At 39.1% G+C, this 16434-nt stretch overlaps 1 protein-coding gene across 1 annotated transcript in view; it reads left to right on the top strand.

Annotated features, from left to right (window-relative positions):
• Znf407 (zinc finger protein 407) overlaps positions 1-16434 on the top strand; it is a 410446-nt gene that overhangs the window by 176734 nt on the left and 217278 nt on the right. The window lies entirely within an intron of this gene.

Genomic DNA, 16434 nt, shown 5'->3' with positions numbered 1-16434 from the left:
TGTCTTTACTGTACTGTATTCTTATTTGGTGGTTTTAAAATAACGTTTTTTAGTTCTTACTGTAGACTTAAGCACATTGCTGATATTAAAAATGAAGTATCTTGTATCATCCTCTGAATAATAATACAGTTGCCATGTTCTGGAAAATAATACTACATTTATTGTGCCATCAACTTCCAGGGTTTTTTTCCCCTTTGGTAGTATATCATAATTAGCATTATCATGTAAGCTTTAATTATTTTAGCTGAACTGATAACTAGCAGTCAGCTACCAGGTGAGCATGGCTACTTCTGACAATTTTCAAGCTTTGGAAATGTACTTACTCAATACTTGCAGAAACACCATCGGCTTCCTGAACTGGGCTGCAGTTTCAGCTTCCCTCTAAACCCTCAAGAGAAGACTCCAGATTGTACACTCGCTTGTGTGTCAGTCATGACATGTTGACAACTCTGAAGTCATCTACCAAATAATGCTAGGCCAGAACCTTATTAGCAATATCTAAAATATCTAATGGCCTTTTCACAAATTAAAATGCTTTCAGTTTCTTTACCATTAGAGGGTTGTTAGAGACTGTGGTTATGTTCAAATATTAGCGTATTGTGTCTGTGTCCTTTTTAAACCTAAGCTTTATTTTTTCATACTTTTTTTTGTAATATTGAACTTATTTCTGGCTAAAATATACCCAGTTAACAAGTGTATCACAGGCAGATTATTCTTGAAATGCAGAAAACTGTGTACTTTCAGAGAATAATTTGAGATGTGTCAAAGGTATTTCATACTTAGTTTAGAAAATGAAAAACTCATTTTCATTACTATGTTCCTTTTGCTTTCAAATGAGTTATCCTAGTCATTCTATAATCTTACGTAGTACATTATGATTCTAATTTTATAGCTATAAGGAATAGGAATCAGAAAGATTGAAAAGAATTTTTTGCGCTCTTATTTTTTCACTTAGATCAGAGTCACATATGTATAATTAGTCTTTATATACACATTATTTATCATGCCAACACCTTCAATGAGGAGATACCTTGTATATAGTATACAATGGGTTTGAAAGTCATGAATTTACTTTTTGATTTTTCTATTTAACTTTCCTGTGTTTTATAGGTATTTTCTGTCCCTTTGACTCTGTAGTATAAATTAAGCTAGAGAGATGTGGTGGTTGAATGAGAATGGCCCCTATAGGCTCAGATATTTGGATACTTGGTCCCCAGTTGTTGGAACTATTTGGGAAGGATTAAGAGGTATGATCTTGTTGGAGAGGTTCCAAGGGCAGGCTCTCTTCTCAGTTAGTGCTTGCCCTCCCTCCCCCTCTTCCCCACTGCTTTCTAGGTGCTGATATAGAGAGATGTAAGGAAGCTCTTAGCTACTGCTCCAGTGCCATGCCTGCCCACTACCGTGCTCCCAGTCTTGATGGTCATGGACTCACCCTTTCGAATTTGACCCTGAATAACCTCTTTCTTCTATGAGTTGCCTTAGCCATGGTGTTTGATTACCGCAATAAAAAAGTAGCTAAGACAAGAGGTTTGCTGCCTTTCCATTGCTATGACAAAATGTCTGAGCTCATCATCTTTAAAGAAGGAGAGTTTGCTTTGGCTGTTAGTTTCATTTGGTTCCATTCCTTTTGGTCTGTGACATATATGGGGTTGTGCACAATTTGGAGGACCACTTTTATCTGAGGTCACCCAGAGTGGGAGGGAGATTCAGAAAGGGACCAGGGTATTCTTTCAGATCCTGATTCTTCCCAGTAGGCCCAGCCGCTTACAGTGTCCACCACCTCTCAGTGTTCCCGTAGGTTAGTAACCTAGATTTAATCAGATTCCCATTGGGAACATTCCAGATTCATCCAGTGACAGAAAGGTCACTTGCCTTCCCCTCGTGGGAGACACTGCTGTGCTGTTACAGCCATTATACAAGCCTTGTCAAGCAGTGTGAAAATGTGGTTAGATTATCTGCAGGGCTACTTTTAAATTCTTCAAGGACAATATTCATCTAAATTATCTGTCTTTAAATTTTTCTTCCTGTTAAAAATTCTTTTATTCAGATATATTTGTGATGTGTCTTTTTTTCTGTCATTATTGTCTAGAATGGTGCGTCAGAAATCTAGAGTTAGCTATAAATATTATTTTTCAGTGTGCATCTGTGATTGGAGGAATGCATGACTTCCATACGTAATCTAGTACAGGGTTCCTCCTTTGTGTTTGTGTGGTTTTAAGCATCACAGAAATGGTGAGTTCGCTTTACCTTCAGTTTGGGAATAATGTTTGTCAATTAAAATAAAGATTTTTCTCACCCATTTAAAACATTGATGCTTTGGCTATAATTTTGCAAGCTTGCTATATTTTAATTTTTTCCAAGACAGTATAATCAGTTTATTTTTTATGTTTGGAATTTGATTCTACTCTCTAATGCATTGCATATTACAGAAAAATGTAATAGAAATTAGCTAAATAGACTGTGACAATTAAATTAATAATGCATTTTGTTTATAAGTATTTAGGCCTTGTGCTTTGACTGATATATGAAAAAATGATAATTTATTAAAAACAAATTCACATACTTGCACTATAAAGTTTGATGAACCAATAAATTTTGTCAGCATGACTAGCATTGAAGAAAAACACCTGAAGTTTCACATTTGTTTTTGAGGGCTCCTGAGTACTTGAAATGATGATAGCTTTGTTAAGAATCCAATTTTTGAACATAAATTTGCATTAACTCACCTTAAGGTAATATAACATAGTAATTGTGAGATATTTTACCTTTAAATACAAGCAACTGAATATTACCACATCCAGCTCACATTTTTATATAATAAACTGCAATAAATTTATAAGTCCATTCTAAAGTAATCCCTATTTTAAATGAGTAATTATCTCTGTTATACAAGTGAATGAAATGCCTTTATAACACTTTGATTTCATTTATAATTTTTTACAATTATAAAAATTGTAAAACTAAGTACAGCCAGAACCAGTGTGTTTTCTGTGAATGTCAGGTCTGTGTTGTACAGTGCTTAAAGTCAACTGGCTTTGAACAGGGGGAGAGATAGGAGAGGTATGTTTGCCTAGGAGTTTCATCTGCTTCTTTGATATTTTTATGCCTCCGAGTGTGTGTGTGTGTGTGTGTGTGTGTGTGTGTGCAAGTGCGTGCGTGCGTGCGTGTGTGCGTGCTTGCTTGCATGTGTCCATAAATACATATCCTTGCAGGTTGAATCTTTTCAGAATGCTCATGATACCACTTTGATATTTAAGGATTTTAAATTAGATAGTATATAATAAGCCATAAGGGTTAAATTATTTAGTAGACAGAGGAACTGCACCTGCAATTTAATAATGATTATCCAGATCACAATCTATGCCTGCTTTAGGGAAACTATGTTTGGAAGACGTCAGTATAGTTAGTTGTGTGTTGTTTTTATTCAGGCTAGAGGTCACTTCTGTGGATTTCCTTCTGGCAAATGCACCTTAATAGTGTTGGTGACCTCTCTTTTGTTGGACATTTGAGATTTGGGGTTACCTGCCTTTTGTAAAAAGTTGTGACCCACTGGGTGTGATTAAGGTTATTTGCATGTGCATGGATAGGGGTTCTTTACTAGATCATGAGCAACTTATTAGAAGTTATACCCCTGAAAAAAAATGACTCCTCTCCTCCAGCAACCATTACCTGACAGTAATACCTCAGGGAGGGAGGGGCCTCATGAACCCCTCCTCCATTCATGCAGGAATGGTGATGGGTCCCATTTTGTGCAGATTTTGTAAAGGTAACTATTTGTCTTATGGCTTCTATTGCTGTGAAGAGACACCATAAACACAGCAACTCTTATAAAAGGAAACCATTTATTTGGGGTGGCTTACATTTTTAGAGGTTTGGTCCATTATCATCATGGTATGACATGGTGGTGTGCAGGAAACACGGTGCTAGAGAAGTAGCCAGGCATCCTACATCTTGACTTACAGGCAACAAGAAGTAGTCTGTCAAGTCATGGGTGTACTTGTGCATAGGAGATCTCAGAGCCCACCCCCACAGTAACACACTTCCTCCAACAAAGCCACACCTACTCCAACAAGGACACACTTCCTATAAGTGCCACTCTCTTTGGGGGCCTTTTTCCTTCAAACTACCACACCATTATTGTTGTTTTTTCAAGACAGGGTCTCTCTGTGTAGTTCTGGCTGTACTGGAATTTACTCTGTAGACCAGGCTGGCCTTGATCTCAGAGATCTACCTGCCTTTGCATACCATGTGCTGGTATTCACAAGACTCCTCAGTCCTCTGTGTTGCAAGGCTTCCCTTCTCCTGTCACATTCCCTCTGTCTCCTCTTATTTGTTCCTTTCTTTCTGTTGTTTGCAATCATTGTTTCTTTTCTGTTTTAAAACTACCCACACAAGTTAATTTAGGAAAAATAAAATGTTTATGGCTCCTGTTGGTTGGTGTTAAAAATATCTACAGAAGGAATCTCTATTGTATTAAAGTGGAAGACAAACATGCCTGTTCTTTCAGTCTTGTTTTCTGTTTACCATAACAAGTAAGGCGCTTGCTGCATTTTTAATAACTTAATGTACCTTTGCATGTTTCCAGGTTCCCTTTTGTCTTTTTCGTGTCCTCATCTGTGGACAGTTAGGACTAAATAATAGTCTGTGATGGTGTGACACAATAGTTTTATGGAAAAGGAGGTTTTAATTGAAAGGAAGCCCAGTGAATCATTTCTCAGTAGAATGGTTTAAGAGCCACATCATTCATCCAAAGCAAATGTTCTCAATGGAAGATTGGCTTCTGCATTCAATGGGGTCAGTCAGTAGTTTATTTAGGTCATGTGGATAGAGACACAGTTTTCACCAAAGTCACCTTGCCAAAGTTTGGGATTGTATTGGTCATTTTGACATTTTTTGTTTACCATGCATGTAGTGCTGCAGTCTGATGTCTTTTTTCTGATGTCTACTTTGTAAGTTTTCTAAGTGAATGCTAACACAAATGTCTATAGCATACCATGTCCAGATTCCACACAGTTCCTGGGTCTTAGCATAGAGCTCAAGGTTGGCCTTCAGCTTAACTTTCTCCTGCCTCAGTATCGTGTGCTGGGATAACATATGTGTACCAACATGCTAGGCTTTGCACCATTCATTTCTTAAAGTTTTTTTGTTTTGTGTGTGTGTGTGTGTGTGTGTGTGTGTGTGTGTGTGTGTGTTGGTTTGGTTTCTATTTATTATTATTGCTAAAAGCTGATTCTTTCACTGTGCTGTTTTTGCTTTCTTTGTCCTATAGATCAGTTTTTACATTATAATTATTATGATAATGACTTAAACTTAAGAAAGTTTCAAGAAATAACATGAAATCAACCTTGTTGTTATTCAGTGTTTAGGCTGCTGTTCACTAAAATGTCATATCTGGCCTGTAAGACTCGGGAAAGTGATTTCTCTTTGGTCTTTATTCTAGGAGATGTAGTACATTCCTTGTAATGATTTGTCATTTTATACTTGGGTACTAGCAAATCATGTCTGTAATTGAGTTTTCCTCTTTGTGTTTACTGCTGGGAAGCTTAGATCCTAAACTGTGGCCCATCTGAAACACGTGGGAAGGACTTCAGGGAGTGTGATTTAGTTACCACTGTTAGTTCCAGTCTTACTCCTTTTTCCTTTCTTCTCATGAGGAAATCCCATTGATGTGAGTGATATATTTTAACAAGCTCACACAAATCAAAGCCCTCATAATTCATTAAAGTTAAGTCAATACTTTCCTGCAAGTTCATGTATCTTTAGACCCTTCATTTTATGTCTATCTCTTGAGCACTTTGCAGCCCTATTATTAGATACTTTCTGAAAATGTTCTTTCCATATCAAATGAAAACTTTTTGCACACATAAGGCAACACTTCACTCATTTTATTTTGCAGAATTTTCTCTTCGTTTAGAGACTTCCTCTTAACGTGCAGTTGATAATTGCTTCCCAGCAAACAGCGGTTTTTGCTTCCCCTGTATAGTAAGTCACTTGCTCTCAGTGTTATCAGAAATTCTCCTTCTTTATTGTATATTGGTTATGACACACAAATGTTGGTGTGTTTCTGAGAATGATGGAGACTTTCTTGGTCTCAGATAATCAAATTTATTTAAAGTCAGTAGCTTTTGAGTTCTTGTCTTCAGAATTTTAAAAAATTCAGTGACCAGAGCAGGGTGAATTTTAGAGAGAAATTATAGATGCTCATAAGTGGGAGATAATAGAGAGTAGTATAGCAGACTGTGGGGATCCCAGCCCCTTGATATCCCTTCCCAGGGTCCGGGAAGAATCTAAGACCAGATGAATATCTAATCTTTGATGATAATAAATGAATATAAGTACATGAAACTCTTTAGACCATACATTTTATTTTTCTGAGTCAGTTCTCTCTCTACACAGCCTCTTTTTTGCTCTTGTGCTTAATTCCTCTCTGTCTCTTCTCTTCCTGAGTTCTCTTTCTACATGCCTTCAGTTCTGTTCTCACACTCTGTTTCTCTCTGCCCCTCCTCTTCCTGTCCTCTTCTAGCCCTAACTAAGCTTTTCTGCTGCTGATCTTATCTTTATCCTCAGTTCCTCCATCCATGCTTGTTCCTTCCTTTCCATCTCTCCTGGCCTAATCCAATCCACCTACTATACACAATAACTCTGCCTTGTCCTTTCTTCTCTGGCTAGGCAACTCTGTCTACTTTAGGAATTCTCCCTCAATCCTCCTCCACCTGGTTTGCAAAACAAACAAACAAACAAACAAACAAACAAACACCCAAACACCCTTTTGTCCTGAGTCAATTGCTCTGGAATGCCATTTCACCTGTGAGGGGAAGGAGGTCTGGACTTCATTTGCACAAGAAACAAAGCTATGCATCTACACTTCAGCCTCTCTCCTAGGCCTAATTCAGATCAGCAGTAGGTCTGAGAACTGTTTGCTGTTATGGCCTAGGAGTATGAGCACACAAGAAATTGGTAACAGGGAACAGCTGATATATTCAAAGCCGAATAACATCAAATATTCCTTGATACTTACTTGACTTCTCTTCCAGAAGGATTCCTTGATCCTTCAGGTATAGCTTCATCACATACAGCTGAATCTCTCTTTCATGTTCTTGCAGCAGCCTGCAGCAATGGTGAGAGAGAAGCAAAGAAAACAGGGGTCCAGGGATATAGGGTACTTCAACTGCTGGTCTGGAGGCTTTTTCACGGCCTTACTGCAGAAGCTAGGCTCAGGTATGGGGAGGAGGTAGGCTGGGTCAGCCAGTTGTAGCTACCAGGCTTCCAGCCTTCTCCTCACAGTTTTAGTCTATTTCACATAACAGTCTTCAGGTAGGATGCTCATTTAAGAGGAAACAAAGATACAGAAGCGAGGACTGTCTCCCTGCTTTACTTATCCATTCCTCTTCCTATTCTTAGCCAAACTGGGAATGTAACATATCTGCTGCTTTGAAAGAATCCTTGTGGTCCTAGTCATAAGATTTTAATTGTTAGTCTTTTGTCACATCTGAAGATGATAGCCTCTCTTCTGTTCCCATGGGCTTTGGGTTTGGACTTATTAGGCAGGGGATGAGAACAAAGAGACACATATACAAGTAAAATGCTGCAGTAAAAGAGTATGCTATGCCAGGGAATTGTGTATGAGGTGCTCCTTTGAAGAAGGCCCTTGTGAAGGGCTGCCTTTTAAATGAGGGAAGTGTAGTAAGAGTTCTGAGATGCCCATAGGGACAGTTTGTCCTCGCTCTAGGAGGTCTGGACTGCCCAGGGGCCTTGAGGAAGGCTTGGAGAGGGTAGCAAAGGAAAATACTTAAGATTATGGCTTAGTAAATGCTTAGCAAGGAAAGTATTCCAACGGGAAGGATGAGGGTTTGGAATGTGAGGTTAAGAATAGGAGAGTCGGTTGGATTCTGGCATAGAGGTCCTTGTCTGCTGCTGTGTCTTGTACTTTCCCTCCTTGTGTCAAGGAAGCCAACCCAGTAGAGAACTCTTCTGGAGCTGTAACTGACAATGTAGAGTCAGGCCTTAAGGAAAGACATTTGGCCAGTGGATTGGTACTACCTTGGGCATGTCTCTGTTGTACCCCATCTCTTTCCTGGGCTGTTGCATGGTTGTAGACGAATTTCTAAATGGTCTTAATAAATAAAAAACACAGAACCAGAAATTTGGGTTAAAGACCAAGAGAAAGAACGGAGTAATAGCACAAACCATGAGCTAACCTCACCTCACCAACTTCACAGCTTCCAAAGAGAGCAACTTCCTGTCTACCCAGGCTTACATGCCTTGCTGTTCTGACATCTGGTTTGCTCTCTGTCAACGTACATCACTTCCTTTTCCTGGCCAGCTTTGTCACTTCCTCAGACCTCCAGAACTCTATGGTTGGAACTGGGATTAAAGGTGTGTGTCACCACGCTTGGCTCTCTTCCCTAGTGTGGCCTTAAACACACAGAGATCCTGCCTGCTAAGTGATAGGATTAAGGGCCTGTACTACCGCAGCTTGACTTCTTTGTTTACTTAAAATAGCTTGCTATTCCCTCTGATCTCCAGGCAAACTTTATTTATTAAAGTACAAAGAAAATATCACCACATTTCAGCACAAATAAAATATCACCACACATGGTAATTCAGTTTTATGAGACTCTCATCATGTTTCAGATTCCATGTGCAAAGAAGCTTTTTCACCCATCAGTGGTACTTGTTAGAACTTCTTCTGTCTCCCTTCTTGCCTCTTTTCTTCTCTGTGTTCTCTACAATGCCTACCCAACAGTCCACATCTCTGGCTATCGCTTTTATCATGGATAAATGTCATGGCCCATTTTGCGGAGTCACTGTCTCGTTTATTCCTTCTGTAGCTGATCTTTTTCATCACATTCCTGTTGAACACTAGAGAATAAAGGCTGTATATGTGTATTTATGTTCAAATTTTAGGTCAGAATTTATTTTTTCTCATTACTCACCCCCCCCAAATATTATAATACTACAGCAATAATTATGTTATTCCATACTTCTTTATTGATTTATCAAATAATTATGTAATTGGACAAAATGATTGAGTTTTTTTCCATGGGATTCTAGAGACTAGTACTGGCATTAATATCAGCTGTAAAAAAATATTAGCTGTTTTTAAATTTTAAAGAGTGTAGGTGTTTCCTACCAGTTTGAATCTCAAAATTTCTGGCCATTCTTTTCTCTAATTTCACTCAATTTCCTTTTTGAACACTGGCTTATACATCTGTACTCTGGTTAAATAGGCCTTAAACTCTTCTCTTTGATTCCCAGTCACTGCCAGAATTTAGGAGAACAAAAGCCTATATGTTTACTGCAGCCTTCAATTATGCCTACATATCAACTTTGGCCAGTTTCATTATACAGCACTGACTTCTGTGAGAGGTTCTCTAGATTCATGATTACATAGTAGATTATTAAAAACATCCTAAGCAATATTTTTCCCAGGGAGTTTTCAGGAAACACAGCTTTTCAAAGTAATTTTTATGAACTTGTGTTAAGGCTATTTGACCATCCATTTGGACCAATGAGTAACTATATTTTTATTTTCTTAATCATAAGTGCTGTGTTGGAAAAAATGAAGGAGTTATACAATTATTTTCTAAGATGGCCTCTTCACACTCCAATTCTTGTTGCTAATCAACTTGCATGATCTATTGTGAGTTTAGGATGCAGGAATTCTATACTTAGGTAGAGTGTTCTCTCCCATGTATACAAGTCAGCTGCCATTGGTGTTCTGTAGGAGACTCTAACTGTGTAGTTATCCCCTGCAAAGTATCTCTTTCATTTCAGCTGACCTTGACCCCCTTCCAGGAGATTCCTAGCATTACTTGGTAGTTATTAGACATTAGAACCTACTCATGTTGCATTATACACAATCGGCATTTAATAGGGTCAAAAGTCAAATATTGTTAATTTCACATGAATTAACATAAAGTTTACATAGAAGTATATCTAGCATGATACAAAAGTATAAAATTCTGCTTTCCAGGGATATATTGTCATTGCTATTGCCATGGATTTTAGCTAAATTGTGGTGTGTGTGTGTGTGTGTGTGTGTGTGTGTGTGTGTGTGTGAGAGAGAGAGAGAGAGAGAGAGAGAGAGAGAGTGAGTTTGAACAGTGGTATCTTAAATACTGCTTCAGTATAAAAGGAAAGTCAAGGTAAGATTTGAAGGCCTATTAGCCATTTGTGCTGAACATTTTCTGTCTCCATTATATTGAAAGCCAACTTTCACTGTTGTCCAGCCTGGAGTCGATGTCAGAATATATTACTTTAAATACTCGGGTTCTGTAAGGCTTTTCCTAGATTTAATTTCTAAATAATCAATTACTTCTTAGGAGCCTAACATGCTTCTGAGCATGTTCTTCTATGTTTTCTTTAAGAATAACCTCTACATTGGCTACAAACTAGGCGATTCATTTTAAGACATGAAAATTTTTTCTTCCTCAAGATGTGGTTTTACTTGGTCTAAATTGTAATTTGCAAATGCTGCATGAACATTGCAATGTAAGCTAGTATATATGTATGTCAGCTTGTGCTGTTATGTTTCTTTTTTCCATCCTTCCTCTCCTTCCTTCCCTCCCTTACCTTTTCTCTGCCCCCTCTCCAAATCCACTTCTCCTCTGTTTCTGTTCAGAAACAGCAGGCTTCCCTCCCATGAGTATCAACAAAGCATGACATTTCAAGTTGGGCTGGACTAAGGTCCTCCCCTTGTCTTAAGGCTGGGTGGGCAAGGCAACCCCATAGGAAGATTAACGCTGTATGTTTCCTAATGAGTTAACATTGTGTGTTGTCCCAGAGTGGGTGGTCTAGACCACACTCCTACTTGGTTTGCATGCTGTTGTGACATTAATGCAAATATATAGTTATAAAATGAGAAGACATTGTATATAGGTATGGCATTTTACAGCTTTAAAAATTACTTGTTTTTCAATAAAATGATTGAAGAAGTTTCTATTTGCTAAGGTCTAAATAATTCCCTCCACTCTCTTCCTTTTCATGCAAATATGGCAAAGCATGAGTCATAGGAAATAGGAGATGCAGTGTAACACATATAAAATGGCTTTAATGTAAATTAGATCAAGGTTGCTGGCTCGCGTTCTTTCTTTCTTTCTTTCTTTCTTTCTTTCTTTCTTTCTTTCTTTCTGTCTTTCTGTCTTTCTGTCTTTCTGTCTGTCTTTCTGTCTGTCTTTCTGTCTTTCTGTCTGTCTTTCTGTCTTTCTTTCTTTCTTTCTTTCTTTCTTTCTTTCTTTCTTTCTTTCTTTCTTTCTTTCTTTCTTTCTTTCTTTTCTCCCCTTCCTCTCCTAATACAGATCTACCTACTTCTGCCTCTCAGAGTGCTGGGGTTAAAGGCATGCACCACCATCACCCATTATTTTTATAAATTGAATTTTTATTATCATGTATCATTCAGAGTAAAGGATTTCATTATAACATTTCCAAATATGCATATAATTTACTCATACTCCTATTCTTTATTATATTCCTTCCTTCTCTCAGCCCCTTTTCTGTGTTCCCTTGGTATATCCTATCTATCCTTTTTCTTTATGTCCTGGGCTGTTTGTCCTAGATTTCACCTGTGAGAGAAAAACAAGCATTTGTTTTTTGTGGGACTAGCCCATTTTACTTACCATGATGATCTCTAGTTCCATCCATTTTCCAATAAATAACTATTTCATTCTTATTTATGACTAATACTCAATTTTGTATGTGTACACCATTTTTTCATCTGCATATGGATATGCTGGCTTAGATTGGTTTGTTTATAGACCTAGGAGCTCTATTTTTAGTGTTTGGTGTGTTTTTAATTTTAACCAATTTTGTTTTATGTGTATGAATGGTTTGCCTGCATGTATATATGTGTGCCATGTCTCTGGTACCCATGTAAGGTCAAAACTTTGCATTGCATCTACTGGAACTGATGATGTTACAGATGGTTGTGAGCCATGATGGGAGTTGAACCTGGTCCCTCGGCAAAAACAAGTCCTGTAAACCTCTGAACCTTCTTTCAAGCTGTAAAATGTTTCTAGATTTTTTTTTTTAGGAGCCTCCATATGATTTCCATAGTGGCTGTGCTAAATTACATGCGTACTTCAGTGAATGTGACACCCAACCCCAGCAGTATCTGTTTTCAAATGACAGCCATTCCAAGTGGGTGAGGTGGACTTCAGTGTGGGTTCTGTTTTCATCTGTCTCATGGGGAAAGTGTGTAACTTTTTCTTTCCACTTATTTTTGGATGGTTGTACTTTTTCTTTTAAAGTTCAAAACCACCACCATTTATTTATTGACTGGATTTCTTGCTATCTTGTTGTTGAGTATTTTTCAGGTTTCTAGCTATTGGTTCCATGTGGGATATACTGATGACACAGATTGCCTCCCCTCAGAGACTGACTCTTGCTGTTTGTTTTTTTTGTTTGTTTGTTTGTTTTGCAGAGCAAGAATTTGCATTTGATTCAATTCTGTTTGTGTTTCTGGCTCCTGTTTACTGAGCACCTGGGTTCCTACTTAGAAATCCATTCCTGTGCTCAGATCTTCAGGTGCTTCCTGTACCTGGATTCGTACTACAAAAACACAGGGCTTAGTGTAAGATCATGATCTGTTTTCAATTGATTGTTTTAAAGGATGAGAAAAAAGTATTTTCTTTCATTCCATTTTTATCTAGTTTTTCAGCATCATTTCCTTAAGCTCCACTGTCATTTTTTTATTTTAGTCATCTTTATTAAAATCCTAGAGTTACTGCTCTACAGGCTTATTTGTTTGTGAGTTATTCATGTGCTGTGTCCTGTCTTGTCCTTCTAATTCCACTCATCCTATTTGTACACACACTGTTTTGTTTCCTTATTTTGTTGCATTGTAACCCTGATTCTAGTATAAAGTCAGGGACCACGATTCCTTTACACTTGATTTCAGTCCTTTTACTTTTGTAACATTATTTACAGAACAGAAAGAATAATCACCACACTCATTTGAGACAGAGTCTTGCTTTGCAGCCTAGGCTAGCCTATAACTTGCTGTCTTACTGTCTTACCCTCTTGAGTGCCAGGATGTCACATGTCCACCAGTAATCCTGCCCGTGAATTTTCTCTTAAGGAACTTGTAATAGTTACTTTTCTCCTTTGTTTTCACTCTTCATGATAGTGCTTGCTAGTTCTTTTTCTTAGTTCACATTTAGAATTATATAACACAACTAACTATACTTTTGGCAACTAGATAGTGGTAAACTTGTGAATAACAAATTTATAATTCATTTTTCTTCTAAAATACATTTTCTTCTAAAATGTTTATACTGTTTTTCTATTTATTTTTATGTCTTTTTCCTTGTGTTGTATGTGCATGTGGTGGTGTTTCTGTTGGTGCCTGTGTGAGTGAATGTGTATATGCATGTATGTGTTGTTGTTTGTGTGGAGACTGAAATGCCACTTTTCAGGTGCTGTTCATTCTGTTTCTTTGACAGAGTCTTGCCTGGCGCTCACCGAGTAGCCTAGTGAACCCCTGAGTTTTGCCTGTCCCACCTTTTTATTGCTGGGATTATAAACAGAGGTCCCCATGCCCAGCTTTTTAAACCATTATTTTAAAATGTGTGTGTGTGTGTGTGTGTGTGTGTGTGTGTGTGTGTGTGTGTGTGTATTCAGTCACACACATGCAGGTGCCCCCACCATCCACACTTTTGCCTCTTCCTCTGCCCTAGGAGGTCAGTGGTGCTGGAGTTGCTAGCATCTGTGAGCTGCCCTTTGTAGTATGAAGAGACAAACTTGGGTCCTATGCATGAGCAGCATGTGTTCCGTAAGCAAGGAGCCATTTCTCCAGCTCCAAGCCCAGATTTTTAAAAAAGGGTTCTTAGAACTGAATTCAAGTCTTCTCCTATGCCAGACCCTTCACTGAGTACACGATCTCCCTAGCCCATTGCCCTTCTTCAATATGGCAGATACAAGAATACTATTTTGAAATAAGGAAAACATTTCCCTAGATGAAATAACACAGTATCTGTTATTAAAGATATAGGAGCATGCTTTTTTTTTTCATTTCGTTGTATTTTATGTGTGTTTGTGTGTTGTAACATGTAGTGTATACATATGTATGCACATGCATGGAGAAGCCAAAGGAATGGGTTTCTCTCTCTGTCATTCTCTCTCTCTCTCTCTCTCTCTCTCTCTCTCTCTCTCTCTCTCTCTCTCTTTGGTTTTTCGAGACAGGGTTTCTCTGTGTAGCTTTGGAGCCTGTCCTGGACTAGCTCTGTAGACCAGGCTGGTCTAGAATTCACAGAAATCCACCTGCCTCTGCCTCCTGAGTGCTGGGATTACAGATGTGCACCATCACAGCCCGGCCTTTTTTTTTTTAGCTGAGAATTGAACCCAGGGCCTTGAACTTGTTAGGCGAGCGTTCTACCACTGAGCTAGATCCCCAACCTCCATTTTGTTTTTTGAGGCGGTATCTCTTCCTGAGTCTGGAGCTCACTCACTGTTATCCTGGCTGGGCAGCCTCAGGGATCCAGCTCTCTTCAGCTCCAATCCTTGGGTTTAGGGACTTGATTTGCCATTTCCAGCTTCCTGCCTGGGTTGTGTAGATACAGATTCAACTCTGCATGTTTTCATAGCAGACACTCTGCCGACTGAGCCATCTTCCCAACTCTGAACGTGATGTGTGGATTTTCTTTTTGAACTTCCTTCCCTGTAAATATATCAAAAAAATAAAACAAACCCCAGAACTTTAAGTGAAGCATAGCTCTGTAACCATGTAACCTCTGAGACGAGAGATTTGAGTTGTTACTTCAGGAAGGTTCCCTCCTGCCTTGTATTTCGATGTTGGGGCTGCCATCGAGTCATTCTTTCCACAGAGTGGATCAGTTCTTGGAGGGCAAGAGTCAGAGCCAGCTTTTGTTCATTGTACAGGAGAGGGCTTTTAGCAACAGATGGCTTGGGGAGCAAATCCTCCAGCAGCCTGCAGGGGCCTCTCTGACTGTCCCACCTGTTAGTACTCCTCTCCCCCCCCCCCCCCCCCCCCGCCCCGCCCCGCTCATCCTTGCCCGCTAAGGAAACCTAAGTGGCTCTGTCTTTGCAATTCAAATGGTGCGGTTACCTCTGATGTTTGTGTATCTGTGCTTTCATAGGTACATCTAGTTTCTTCCTGTCTTCTACTCTCTCTGAGAATGGTTGGACCATAGAGAACTCTTTGGCCTGGCTGCCTCCTGCTGCCCAGGACATTGGGTCAAGGGAATTTGTGCACATGTTCTTCTGTCCGCTGCACCATTTGTCCTGTTTGGCCCCTAGCCCTAAAGCTGTCCTCTAGGATACCACAGAATTTGCGTATTTTTCTGATCGGTATACTTCATAGCTTTATTAACAATTTGCGAATATATTTTTTGAATAGTTACACCTGAAACAGAGCCTCATAAGTTTTTGACAATCCTTGCTCCCTTTTATGGGTCATGTTGTGTTCTGTAGGTGGCTTTCACAGGTCTTAGTTCATTGCTTTGCAAATATCAGTGACTTGATATCTTTAATTTGCACTAAGTAGCTTATTGTATACTTTTGTACTAGCAGGGAAACCTTTATATTTCTTAAATATGAAGATGGCTACAGACTTGTCCTTTTAATAACTCAGTTTAAAAATCTTGGAAATTAAAAGTAGCATGTATATGTTTTTTAGTACTATTTCATGTTCATTTGTTTAAAAAGATAAAAAATAAAAACTCATTATGAGTGCTGTGGTCCCTGAGGGAAGGGTTCCTGTTTAAGACTCAGTGTCCCAAGGTCTCTCACTCTGCACGTTGTCCAATTAGGGGCCTCTGTATTTGCTCTCATCTGCAGGAGGAAACTTCTGTCATGACGTCTGAGCAACGCACTGATCTCTGAGGACAGCAGAATGTTGCTACGAGTCAGTTTACTGCTGTGTTCCTTTAGCAGAACAGTAGTATTTGATTTTCCCCTAGGTCCCTGGCCTGTCTAGTCTCGGGTTCTTGGCCACCTGAGCAGTATCAGGTATTGGTTGCATCTTGTGGAGTGTGCCTTAAATCTAATCAGGTACTGGTTGATTATTCCAATAAGTTTTGGGTCACTATTGTAGCACAGAAGAAGCGGCAGAAAGCTTGTAAGACCCAGAGGGGATGGAGGACACCAAGGAAACAAGGCCATCTAAAACATGGCAGGCCTCATGGTCCATGGTCCATTTAGGGACTGGAAGCATGCACAGGTCTGTGCCAGATGGAGTCTCAGCACTAGGAGATGTGGATGCTTGCTTCCATCCCCTGCTCAGAAGCTGTCACCAAGTGATAACCATCTGAAATGAAAAATTAGTCTCTTCCAGCTAAGTCTCACCGGTAATACTAGCCACCTTTAAGGGCAGGCCCTAGGTCCAGCAGTAGATGGCCAGAATAAAACGAACTCGGTGGTATCCTTGGAGGTTCTTTGTTTCATACTGTTTTATGCCACCCTCCCCTTTTTCTACCT

The sequence above is a fragment of the Onychomys torridus genome, chromosome 13, assembly GCF_903995425.1.
Source record: "Onychomys torridus chromosome 13, mOncTor1.1, whole genome shotgun sequence".
Lineage (NCBI taxonomy): Eukaryota > Metazoa > Chordata > Mammalia > Rodentia > Cricetidae > Onychomys > Onychomys torridus.
Note: the sequence above shows the minus strand (reverse complement) of the source record. Positions and strands in the feature narration are given on the sequence as shown.